We start from the raw sequence: 8704 nt of genomic DNA on the forward strand, positions 1-8704 counted from the left end.
ACTCAGAAAATCCCTCTGGGCACGAGGGAAGGGTGTTCAGAGAGAGATGGGGCCTGGCTCTGCCCTGCTGTCTGTGCTAAAGGATCTCAAAGCTCCCATGGCCCCCAAAGACCCCAAATCTACCCCAAAATCCTCCTGATGTGTGAAGCTGAGCAGGGTTGTGCACTGGCAGCCCCGAGGTGTCAGACATCGGATGCTGGATGTCCCTTCCTCAAGGGTGCCATCGTCCCCCCCAGCCCCTCGCCTCCACGGTGACAATGCTGGGCTTGGGGGATCCCACCCACCATTTAACTTCCCCGGGATTCACATCCCGAGGCTTTTCCCTGTGTCCGTGGTACCTTCCAGCACCTTTTCCCATCGCTTTTAAAGTGAGACCATCCAGCACTGGAAATCCCTGCTGCCCTGCCACTCCCAGGGCACTGAGACGGGCCGGACGCTGCTCCGGCCACCGCCCAGCCCCGGAGGGTTCCCCACCCGCCCAGGATTTACTGGAAATGCCGTAGGAAACAGGGAGGGACCCCGTGCAAAAGGCCAAGCTGAGGCACCGGCAATGAGCCCTCGGGATGCCCAGGGACGCCCAGCAGCCCCCGAACCCCCCCAGCTCCTTCTGCTCGAGCCTTGGCAGAGGGCAACTGAGTCTGGAGCACCGAGGGTCAGCGCTAATTGGGAATTAAGGCACGGAAAGCCCCGGGGTGAAGCCAAGTTAATGGCCTGGCTGCTCCCACCGAGGCACCAGTGCCTGGTGTGAGCTCTTCCTCCTCCTCCTCTTCCTCTCCAAGAAGCATCAGCTGTAAGGTCAAGCTGTGGGCCCTGCCTGTGATCCCGCTGGGATTTAAATCCCCGTGTGCTTGATTGCATTCACCCCTCTGCCCGTGCACCGGGGGACCACAGAGGGTCTGGCAGCTGCCAAAACCTGGGGGTACCCGGTGCCTCTCTCAGGGAACCCCGCCCCGTCCAGCGAGGGCAGGACCCCAGGGCAGGACGGCTGGAATCCAGTTCTCATGGCTGTCCCCATGGATGCTGGCACGTCCCAAGCACGTTGTTCCCTCCGTGCCCTGCCGGGGCTGGTGCGGGTGAGCCAGGGCTTCCCCAGAGCTTCTCCATAACGGGAGCTGCTCCCGGCCCCTCTTCCCTCCTGCTCCTCTCCTTAAGAGGCGAGACGGGGAGAGCCGAGAGGAGCCTGTGCTTGGCTTTGCTCCACGGATTCCTTTCCTGCCTGTCACCGACCGATTTAGTGCCCAGCGTCAGCCCGGCCGCGCGTCAGCCGTGCCGGGGCCGGCGGGTGGGCGCGGGGCTGGCACAGCCCGGGGACATCGCTGGGACTCGACGGTGGCACTCACGGTGCCCGGGGGTCCCGCGGGGGTCCCGCGGGGGGTGGTGGGCACAGGGCAGAGCCCGGGGTTGTTTCAACCCAAGCAGGCCGGGGGTCCTGGTGTCCCTCATCCCGTGGCACAGGGAAGGTGCTGCGGGTGCACGGGGGGAGGAGAGGGGAGAGAAAGAAGGGGTGGGGGTGGCTGTTGCTTTTCCTTCCTTCCTTCCTTCCTTCCTTCCTTCCTTCCTTCCTTCCTTCCTTCGCTCAGTGTGATCCTTGCCCTGGGATCGCTCAAACCGCCCAACCCCCCATTTTTAGCTCTTCCAAATGAACTTTGCTGGTTGAGCAAAACCCACCTGCAAACAACAGAGGGTTGGAAGAATTTCGGGTTTTTTTCCCTTAACTGCCCAGCTCCCACAGTGGTGGCAGTGGGTGAACTGTGGCTCGGGACGCCGAGGGCTCGGTGCCACCCACATGCAGCCAGGTGGAACTGGGACATGTGGAAACCTGGAGCTGCCTCTGCACCCCCAGCCCTGGAAGGGGAACCCCAAAAGCCCAAATTTGTCAGTTTTGGGGATTATGCTGCTGCAATTTCTAAGAAATCTGCACCTGCACCCCAGTGAGTGGAGCCCAGGGATCTCTGGATGCTCCCCAGGGAAGGGCTGCGAGCAATAACTGGAGCTTTTGGCAATTAATCTCGTTAAACCCCTTAATGAACCGTGATCAGGTTACAGGGCTCCCGTCATCTCGGATTGCTGGGGATTAGCAGGGACAGGGAATGCAGCAGGCAGGGGAGGGGGTGTCCCCGAGCGTCTGCTCTGGGCATCCCTGCTGCAGGGTTGGGAGTTGGGCTTAATCTCTACCTATTCCATTTTGTATATCCGATTTCGTTTATTTATTATAAATTACAGATATCAGGGTTGCAGGGGGACTCTGTCCCACTCCCCCAGCGTGAGATGGGACAGCAAGCAAGGCAAAACCACTCACCAGCACCTTGCCCTTTGCTGTGCATGTCATGGAGCTATTTTGGGGACCATTCCTCACTGCACTGCCCTTCCCAGGACTTGCCAATCCACAGATTTGGCTGCCATGGGTGTAGGGAAGCCCTGGTGCTGTAGGGAAAGGGCAGGTGCAGGTCCTGGGGTGCTTGGGATCAGCTCTGGGGAGCAGCAGGAGGATAATTCCCCTCTGTTGGGGACACAGTCCTTGCAGGAGACGCCGGATCCTGCCCAGGCAGGGACCATGGAGCACCTGTGGGCTTTGGGAAGGAGCAGCTGTGGCATGGGCAGAGGCGTGTGATCGGATTAGGGCAGCCAGGGCTGAAAATAGAGACACTGCTCCGTGATGGGAAACCCGGGAGCGATCCAGCCAGCCCTGGGATGGAGGTGACAGGCAGGGATACCTGAACCCTGGAAAATCAGGGCTTGGACAGTCCTGGCTGTGCCCAGCTCCAGCCCGGCCTTCCTGGAAGAGAAAGGCCTTAAGAACCCACGTCTCCAAACCCACAGTTGGCAGCATTAATTACCCTGTTTCCCTTAAAGGATTCCTTTAAAAAAGGGCTCAGATGCCGGGACAAATCTGTTCTGAACACCCAAGTGCTTGGAAAAGGGGTGTGGTGTTGCAGGATCCCCGTGGGAAGGGGGATGAGGCTGACCAAGCCATTTTCAGCTGTTCCTCACCCAAAAGCAGAGGGGCTGTGGGGGAACACCACAGTGCAGCTGTGCCAGCAAGGACGGGCACCAGACCGAGCCCATCCCAGCTCTGCCAGGCCGTGGCGGGCACAGGGCAGGACCCCAGGAGAGGTGGCAGATCAGCCTGGAGCTGGGGCACCCACCAGGCTCACTCGGACCCCATGGCACGGCTTTGCATCCCGGCCCAACCCTGCCCTCATCCTCCTGCCAGGACAGGGGCACGGCACCATGCACAGGGTGCCACTCCTCCCTCGGGGATCTCCTGGGATCCCACTCCACGTGGGGCTTCCACGGTCAGAATCAGCCGGGATGAGAGCAGGGGAGCCGTGTGCTGTGCTGGGGCATCCCGGCGTGGGCACCGGCACTCGGGCTGGGCGTCAGGAGTAAGCAGGGCAGGAATTAGGCACATTAACTTGCAGGGCAAAACAACCCGATTGCCAAGGTTTAACGAGATCAGTGACTTAAAGAGCTTTAGTGGGGAAGAGAGAAGTGGACCAAGAGGAGCTTAACACAGTAAGGCGAGCACAGAGCACCCAGGTGCCACAGGAAGGGGCTTCTGAGACCTGGCAGCTCCCCAAAGCCAGAGCAAGACCCCTGGAGCTCTGGGGCAGGGGGGGATGGGGTGGTGGGGACGAGGTGCCCACCTTCAGGCCCTGGGCAGCATCCCCCACCTGGCAGGCACAGGGGGACGGGACTGGAAATAAGGGATTTATGGGCTTTTCTCAGCACATCTGAACCGGGGTGAAGCGCAAGGCTGCTCATCCCAGGGGCTGAGGGAGTGGGAAGCTGGAAATACCCGCGGCTCAGAAGGAGGCAGAAACGCGGCCAGGTGTGTTCCCAGGTGCGGGTCACAGTCCCAGCCCCTGCAGCCCCCTGCGGACATCGACTGCCCTGGTCAAGGAACAGAAGGAGAAAAAATCCCTGTGGGGGGACTTCCAGCTCCCGCAGAAGGCTCGTGGGGAGCCCAGACTCAGCTGCTGGAAGGGCTAAATTAGAGGCCAGGGGGCCAGGTCCCCCCCTCGCCGCAGTTTGGGGCTGTAATCGCCTCTCACAGGAGGAGAGGTTGGAGCGGGACCGGTCCCGCCGTCCCGGGGCGGCTCCGGCGGCTCCCGCAGCGCCCTCTCGTGACCGCACCGGCGGCGCCTCCGGCTCCTGGCCCTGTCCCCCGTCCCCTGTCTCAGTCCCCTGTCCCTGTCCCTTGTCCCTTGTCCCCTGTCCCTTGTCCCCTGTCCCAGTCCCCTGTCCCTGTCCCAGTTCCCTGTCCCCTGTCTCAGTCCCCTGTCCCAGTCCCTTGTCCCAGTCCCTTGTCCAAGTCCCCTGTCCCAGTCCCCTGTCCCCTGTCCCAGTCCCCTGTCCCTTGTCCCCTGTCCCAGTCCCCTGTCCCAGTCCTCCGTCCCTGTCCCACTCCCTGTCCCAGTCCCCTGTCCCAGTCCCCTGTCCCTTGTCCCCTGTCCCCAACGCTCTGGCACTGTCCCTGTCCGACCCTCTCCATCGCCCTCGCCCCATCCCTTTACCACCCTTCATCAGTTTTGCACCAACCCTGTCCCCTCTCCATCACCCTCCTGCTGTCCCTGTCCCCTCTCCATCATTCTGCACTGTCTCTGTCGCCCTCCATCACTCTTTTACCATCCCTGTCTCTCTTCCATCACCTCCCCGCTGTCCCTGTTCCGCTCCATCCCACTCCCACTGTCCCTGTCCTCCCCTCCATCATTCCCACATGGTCTCTGTCCCTTCTCCATCACCCGTCCACTCTCACTGTCCCCTCTCCATCACCCTCCCACATTCCCTGCCTTCTCCCTCCCTCTCACATCAACTTCTCAGAGTCATTTCAGCCATTTCAGAGCCCATTTCAGTCTCTGTGGCCCGTGGGTGGCTGTGCCCTGTCACCCCCCTCACACCAACTCACTTCATCAGGTCCAGCCCGGAGGAATTAGCGGTGGAAAGGGGAGAAGCTGGGCTTAGGTATTAACATGCCACATTAATTTTATTTTTCCCAGAAAGTCTGTAACAGAATAATCCCATAAACCCAACAAGTGTCAGTGTTTATGTAACAGAGCCTGGCAGGAGGGCAGGGAGGCAGCGCGGTTACGTAAAGCCCTGTGCTCCCGAGCCTGGGGGTCCTCCCGGAGCCACCGAGGGGTCTGGCTCCTGCCCTGTCCTTGTGCTGCAGCTGCTCTGGGTTTGCCCTCCCCTGATCTGTGCCCCGAGCAGGCCCAGGACCCCCCGGCAATGACGGTGGCAGCTGGAGCTCCCTGTGGGTCGCGGAGATCCAGGATGTGCTGGCTGCTCCCACCGTGTCATGGAACTCCGGGGCCAGTTTTATTTCCTTTTCATTCCTGCTCCTGAAACGGGGATCACTTCTCACTCCAGCACCAGACTGGGGAGCTGCTGTTACTCCTCCAGTCCAAAATCCAGGCCCAGGCATGGCCACAGCTGCCCTCCCCACCCTCCCTGGTGCAGCTTAGCTGCCCTTGCTGCTCCTCCAGCCGGACAGAGGGACATCCCACTGCCCTGGGAGATGGAGATGGATGCGCCACTGCGTTTCCACATCCTCTGAAATCCTGAGCGTGGCATTCCCCGGGTACCTGGGGCACACAGGTATCCTCCTTTCAGCTCTTTGCAGGGTGGTGAGGAGCCTTGGGCTCTCCCTGCCCTTCCACCGACCCTCCTGCCCTCATCAGCCTCCCCCATCCTGGAGGAAAATGGGAATAAGCATGTGAGTTGTAATGGATGTCAGGTTCCAGCTGAAGATACCCCAGGAATGCAAAGTGGGATGAGACTGTATCCTCACTGAGACTGAAGGGTGGGGAGGAACAATCACACAGAGGGATTTTTAATGATTTTGGTCTTTCTGGTTCAATGGAGTTGATTTATTATAAATTTAAAGTCTTTCCATGCCTTTCCTCTAAGTCGGCTCTGCCCTAATCAGGTCAAAAGCTGATTTGCAAATAATCACCAGAGAAAGGGAAAAAATCGAGGGATTTAAGCCCAAGCTGTGCATTTCATACTATTAATTGAAAGCCAGGAGAGATAATGTGTCTCTTCTCCTGGCTGAGACCCCTAAGCTGCTCTTAGTAGCAAACACCCCGCTCGGCTCTGGGAATCACCTTCCAGCTGGGATAACACATGGGAAAACCTCCCTGGGACAGAGGAAGTGAAAGAGCAGGAACTGGGGAGCACTGGGAGGTGTCAGAGCATTCACAGCCCTGCACGGGGCAGCATGAAACCAAGAACTGTTCGAAAACTCGGATTAACGGGGAAAGGGCAGAGTTCTTGTGTGTGGGGCTGTAAAGGCAGGATGGGAGCTTAAATATTTCTCTGCCACCTATTTTCTGCAGATATTTATGTGCACGTTGTGCCTTGATTGTCACCTTATGTATTTCAGGACAGACCATGTCTGTAGGTGTGTATATATATATATACATATATATATATATATATGTACATATGTGGTGCCAGCCAGAGACCCCGGACACCCACAGTGACATCCTGCTGCAGGAATTCTGAACATATTTTTCCACATCTCCCCACACACTCAGAGGAGGGAAGAGCTCGATAATCAGGGAAATCCACGCTGGTATTAATTACATGCCATTACCGGGGCTTATTTGCTAATCCCCATTCTAATCACCCTCCCGGTTATAGTTCAACCAGCACCTCAGGACACCGCATGTAATGAATAAAATATATATCAAAGTTTATTCCAGAGCACGGGCAGCACGGCGCGGGCAGCGCAGCCAGGGTTACACAACAGACCTGCTGTCACACCAGCGGAGGCGCGGCACATTCAGACGTCAGTGAAATCCCCCCCACCCCAGCCCAAACCCGGTGTTTCGGGTTTATTAAATTAAAATAAATAAATAAACAAATAAATAAATAAATAACGGGGGGACTTATGGTTTTCCAGGGGGATTCATGCAGCTTCTGGGGAAAGCCACTGCGGAAGCTTGGCACGGCGAAGCGAGAGCTGGTGGCTCAGGTGAGGGACGGTCACCCCGGGGACGGCGGCGGTGTCCGGAGAAGGAGCGGGGTCGCGGGGGCTTCGCCAGCTGAACCTCTGCAATTCCCGGCAGGGACGGGCTGATTCCACCAGGTCCGAGCCATCCGTCCTGAGGCCGGCTCAGTGGGACAGCGGTGGGGACAGCGATGGGGACAGCGGTGCCAGGGCCCTGCACAGGCTTTCAGTCCGGAGAGAGATCCTTCATCCCGGAGAGGGATCCTTCATCCCGAGCCCGTCTCCGCCTCCTCGTGCCTTCCTGCCAGCCCGCAGCGAACGGCTCTGCCACCAGGTGACATTGGGTGTTCCCAAGGACGCTTGCGGGAAGCGCCGGGAGCGCTCGAGTGTCCCTGCTCGGTCACCAGAGCAGTCCCGAAACTCCGGCTCGGCGGCAGGTGAGCAGTGCCGGCGGATCACGAGTCCCGGCCCTTCCCGCTGTGTCCCCGCGCAGGCCGGAGCCCCAGTCGCTGGCCAGGGACGGTGGAGCTGCGGTGGCCCCGAGCCCGCTCGATTCCCCGCTGAGGATTGCAGGGGGCACGTCAGCGCTGCCCCGTGAGCCACAGTCCCGCCAGTGCCCCGCTGCCCCAAGGGCCGGGTCCCCTCCTGGGGGCCGTGCGGCTCAGACGGGGAAGGGGCCCTGCCCCAGAGCGGCTGCCCTGAACCTGCTGCCTTCAGGAGGCAGGCGACCCCAGACCGGGCTGGGGGTGCTGGCAGCGGATTCCTCTATAAGCGCCCCCAAATCTGGCAAGATCCTCCAGGGATCCCAGACTCTGAAGGGTCTCCCAACCCCATGGAGGTTCCCAGAACCTGCTGGGTCCCCCAGCCTCATTGTGTCCCCCCCAGTCTGCCAGTTCAGTGCACACCTGCACCCTGACCCTGCAGGGTCCTTCAAGCACCACAACCCTCAGGGATGCTCCCCCCACCAAATTCCTCAGGGCACCCCAAGGTCCCCAGACCCTGCTGGGTCCCCTGGAGTGCCCTAATACCACAGGGTCCCCTATGGAACCCCAAATACCCCAGAGTCTCCCCCCATCAGACCCTTCAGGCCACTGCTGGGGTCCCCAGACCCTGCTGGGTACCCCCACCCCACAGAGTCCCTGAGACCCTGCAGGATCTCCCTGGCACCCTCAAGGATGCTTAAGCCCTTGCAACCCACTGGGTCTCATCCCACTGGACCCCTCAGACCACTCCCAAGGTCCCCAGACCCCGCCAAGTGCCCCAGACATCCCCTACCCTAAATCCCATCGGATTCCCCAGACCCTGCTGGGTCCTCTCACCCCATAGAGTCCCCTGGACCCTTCACATTCTGCAGAATTCAACTGTAACCCTCAAACCCACCAGTTCCCAACCCACCAGACTCCTCTAAAGGACCCCAGACCCCGTTGGGTTACCCCACACCAGGTGGTCCCCCAGATCCTGCAGGGTCTCCCAGGCCCCTCACACTCACCAAGGTGCCCCCCACCCCAGGACTCCCAAACCCACCAGGTCCCGTCCCATCAGACTCCCCAGGACTCCCTGAACAACCTCAGGCTCTACTGGATCCCCCCACAGCACGGGGTCCCACAGCTCCATCAGTGAGCCCAACAAGGAGTCCCTCCACTCTCAGAGCCCCCAAATCCCCCGGGTCCCCCCGATCAAACCCCGTCAAGTACCCCAGACCCCCCCCAACTCCCCAAACCTCCCGTGGACCCACCGTTTAGACTA

This window comes from Corvus kubaryi, unplaced genomic scaffold (assembly GCF_017639235.1).
Source record: "Corvus kubaryi isolate FWS band 111438036 unplaced genomic scaffold, C.kubaryi_AGA036_p1.0 split3-37304, whole genome shotgun sequence".
NCBI classification, from domain to species: Eukaryota; Metazoa; Chordata; class Aves; order Passeriformes; family Corvidae; genus Corvus; species Corvus kubaryi.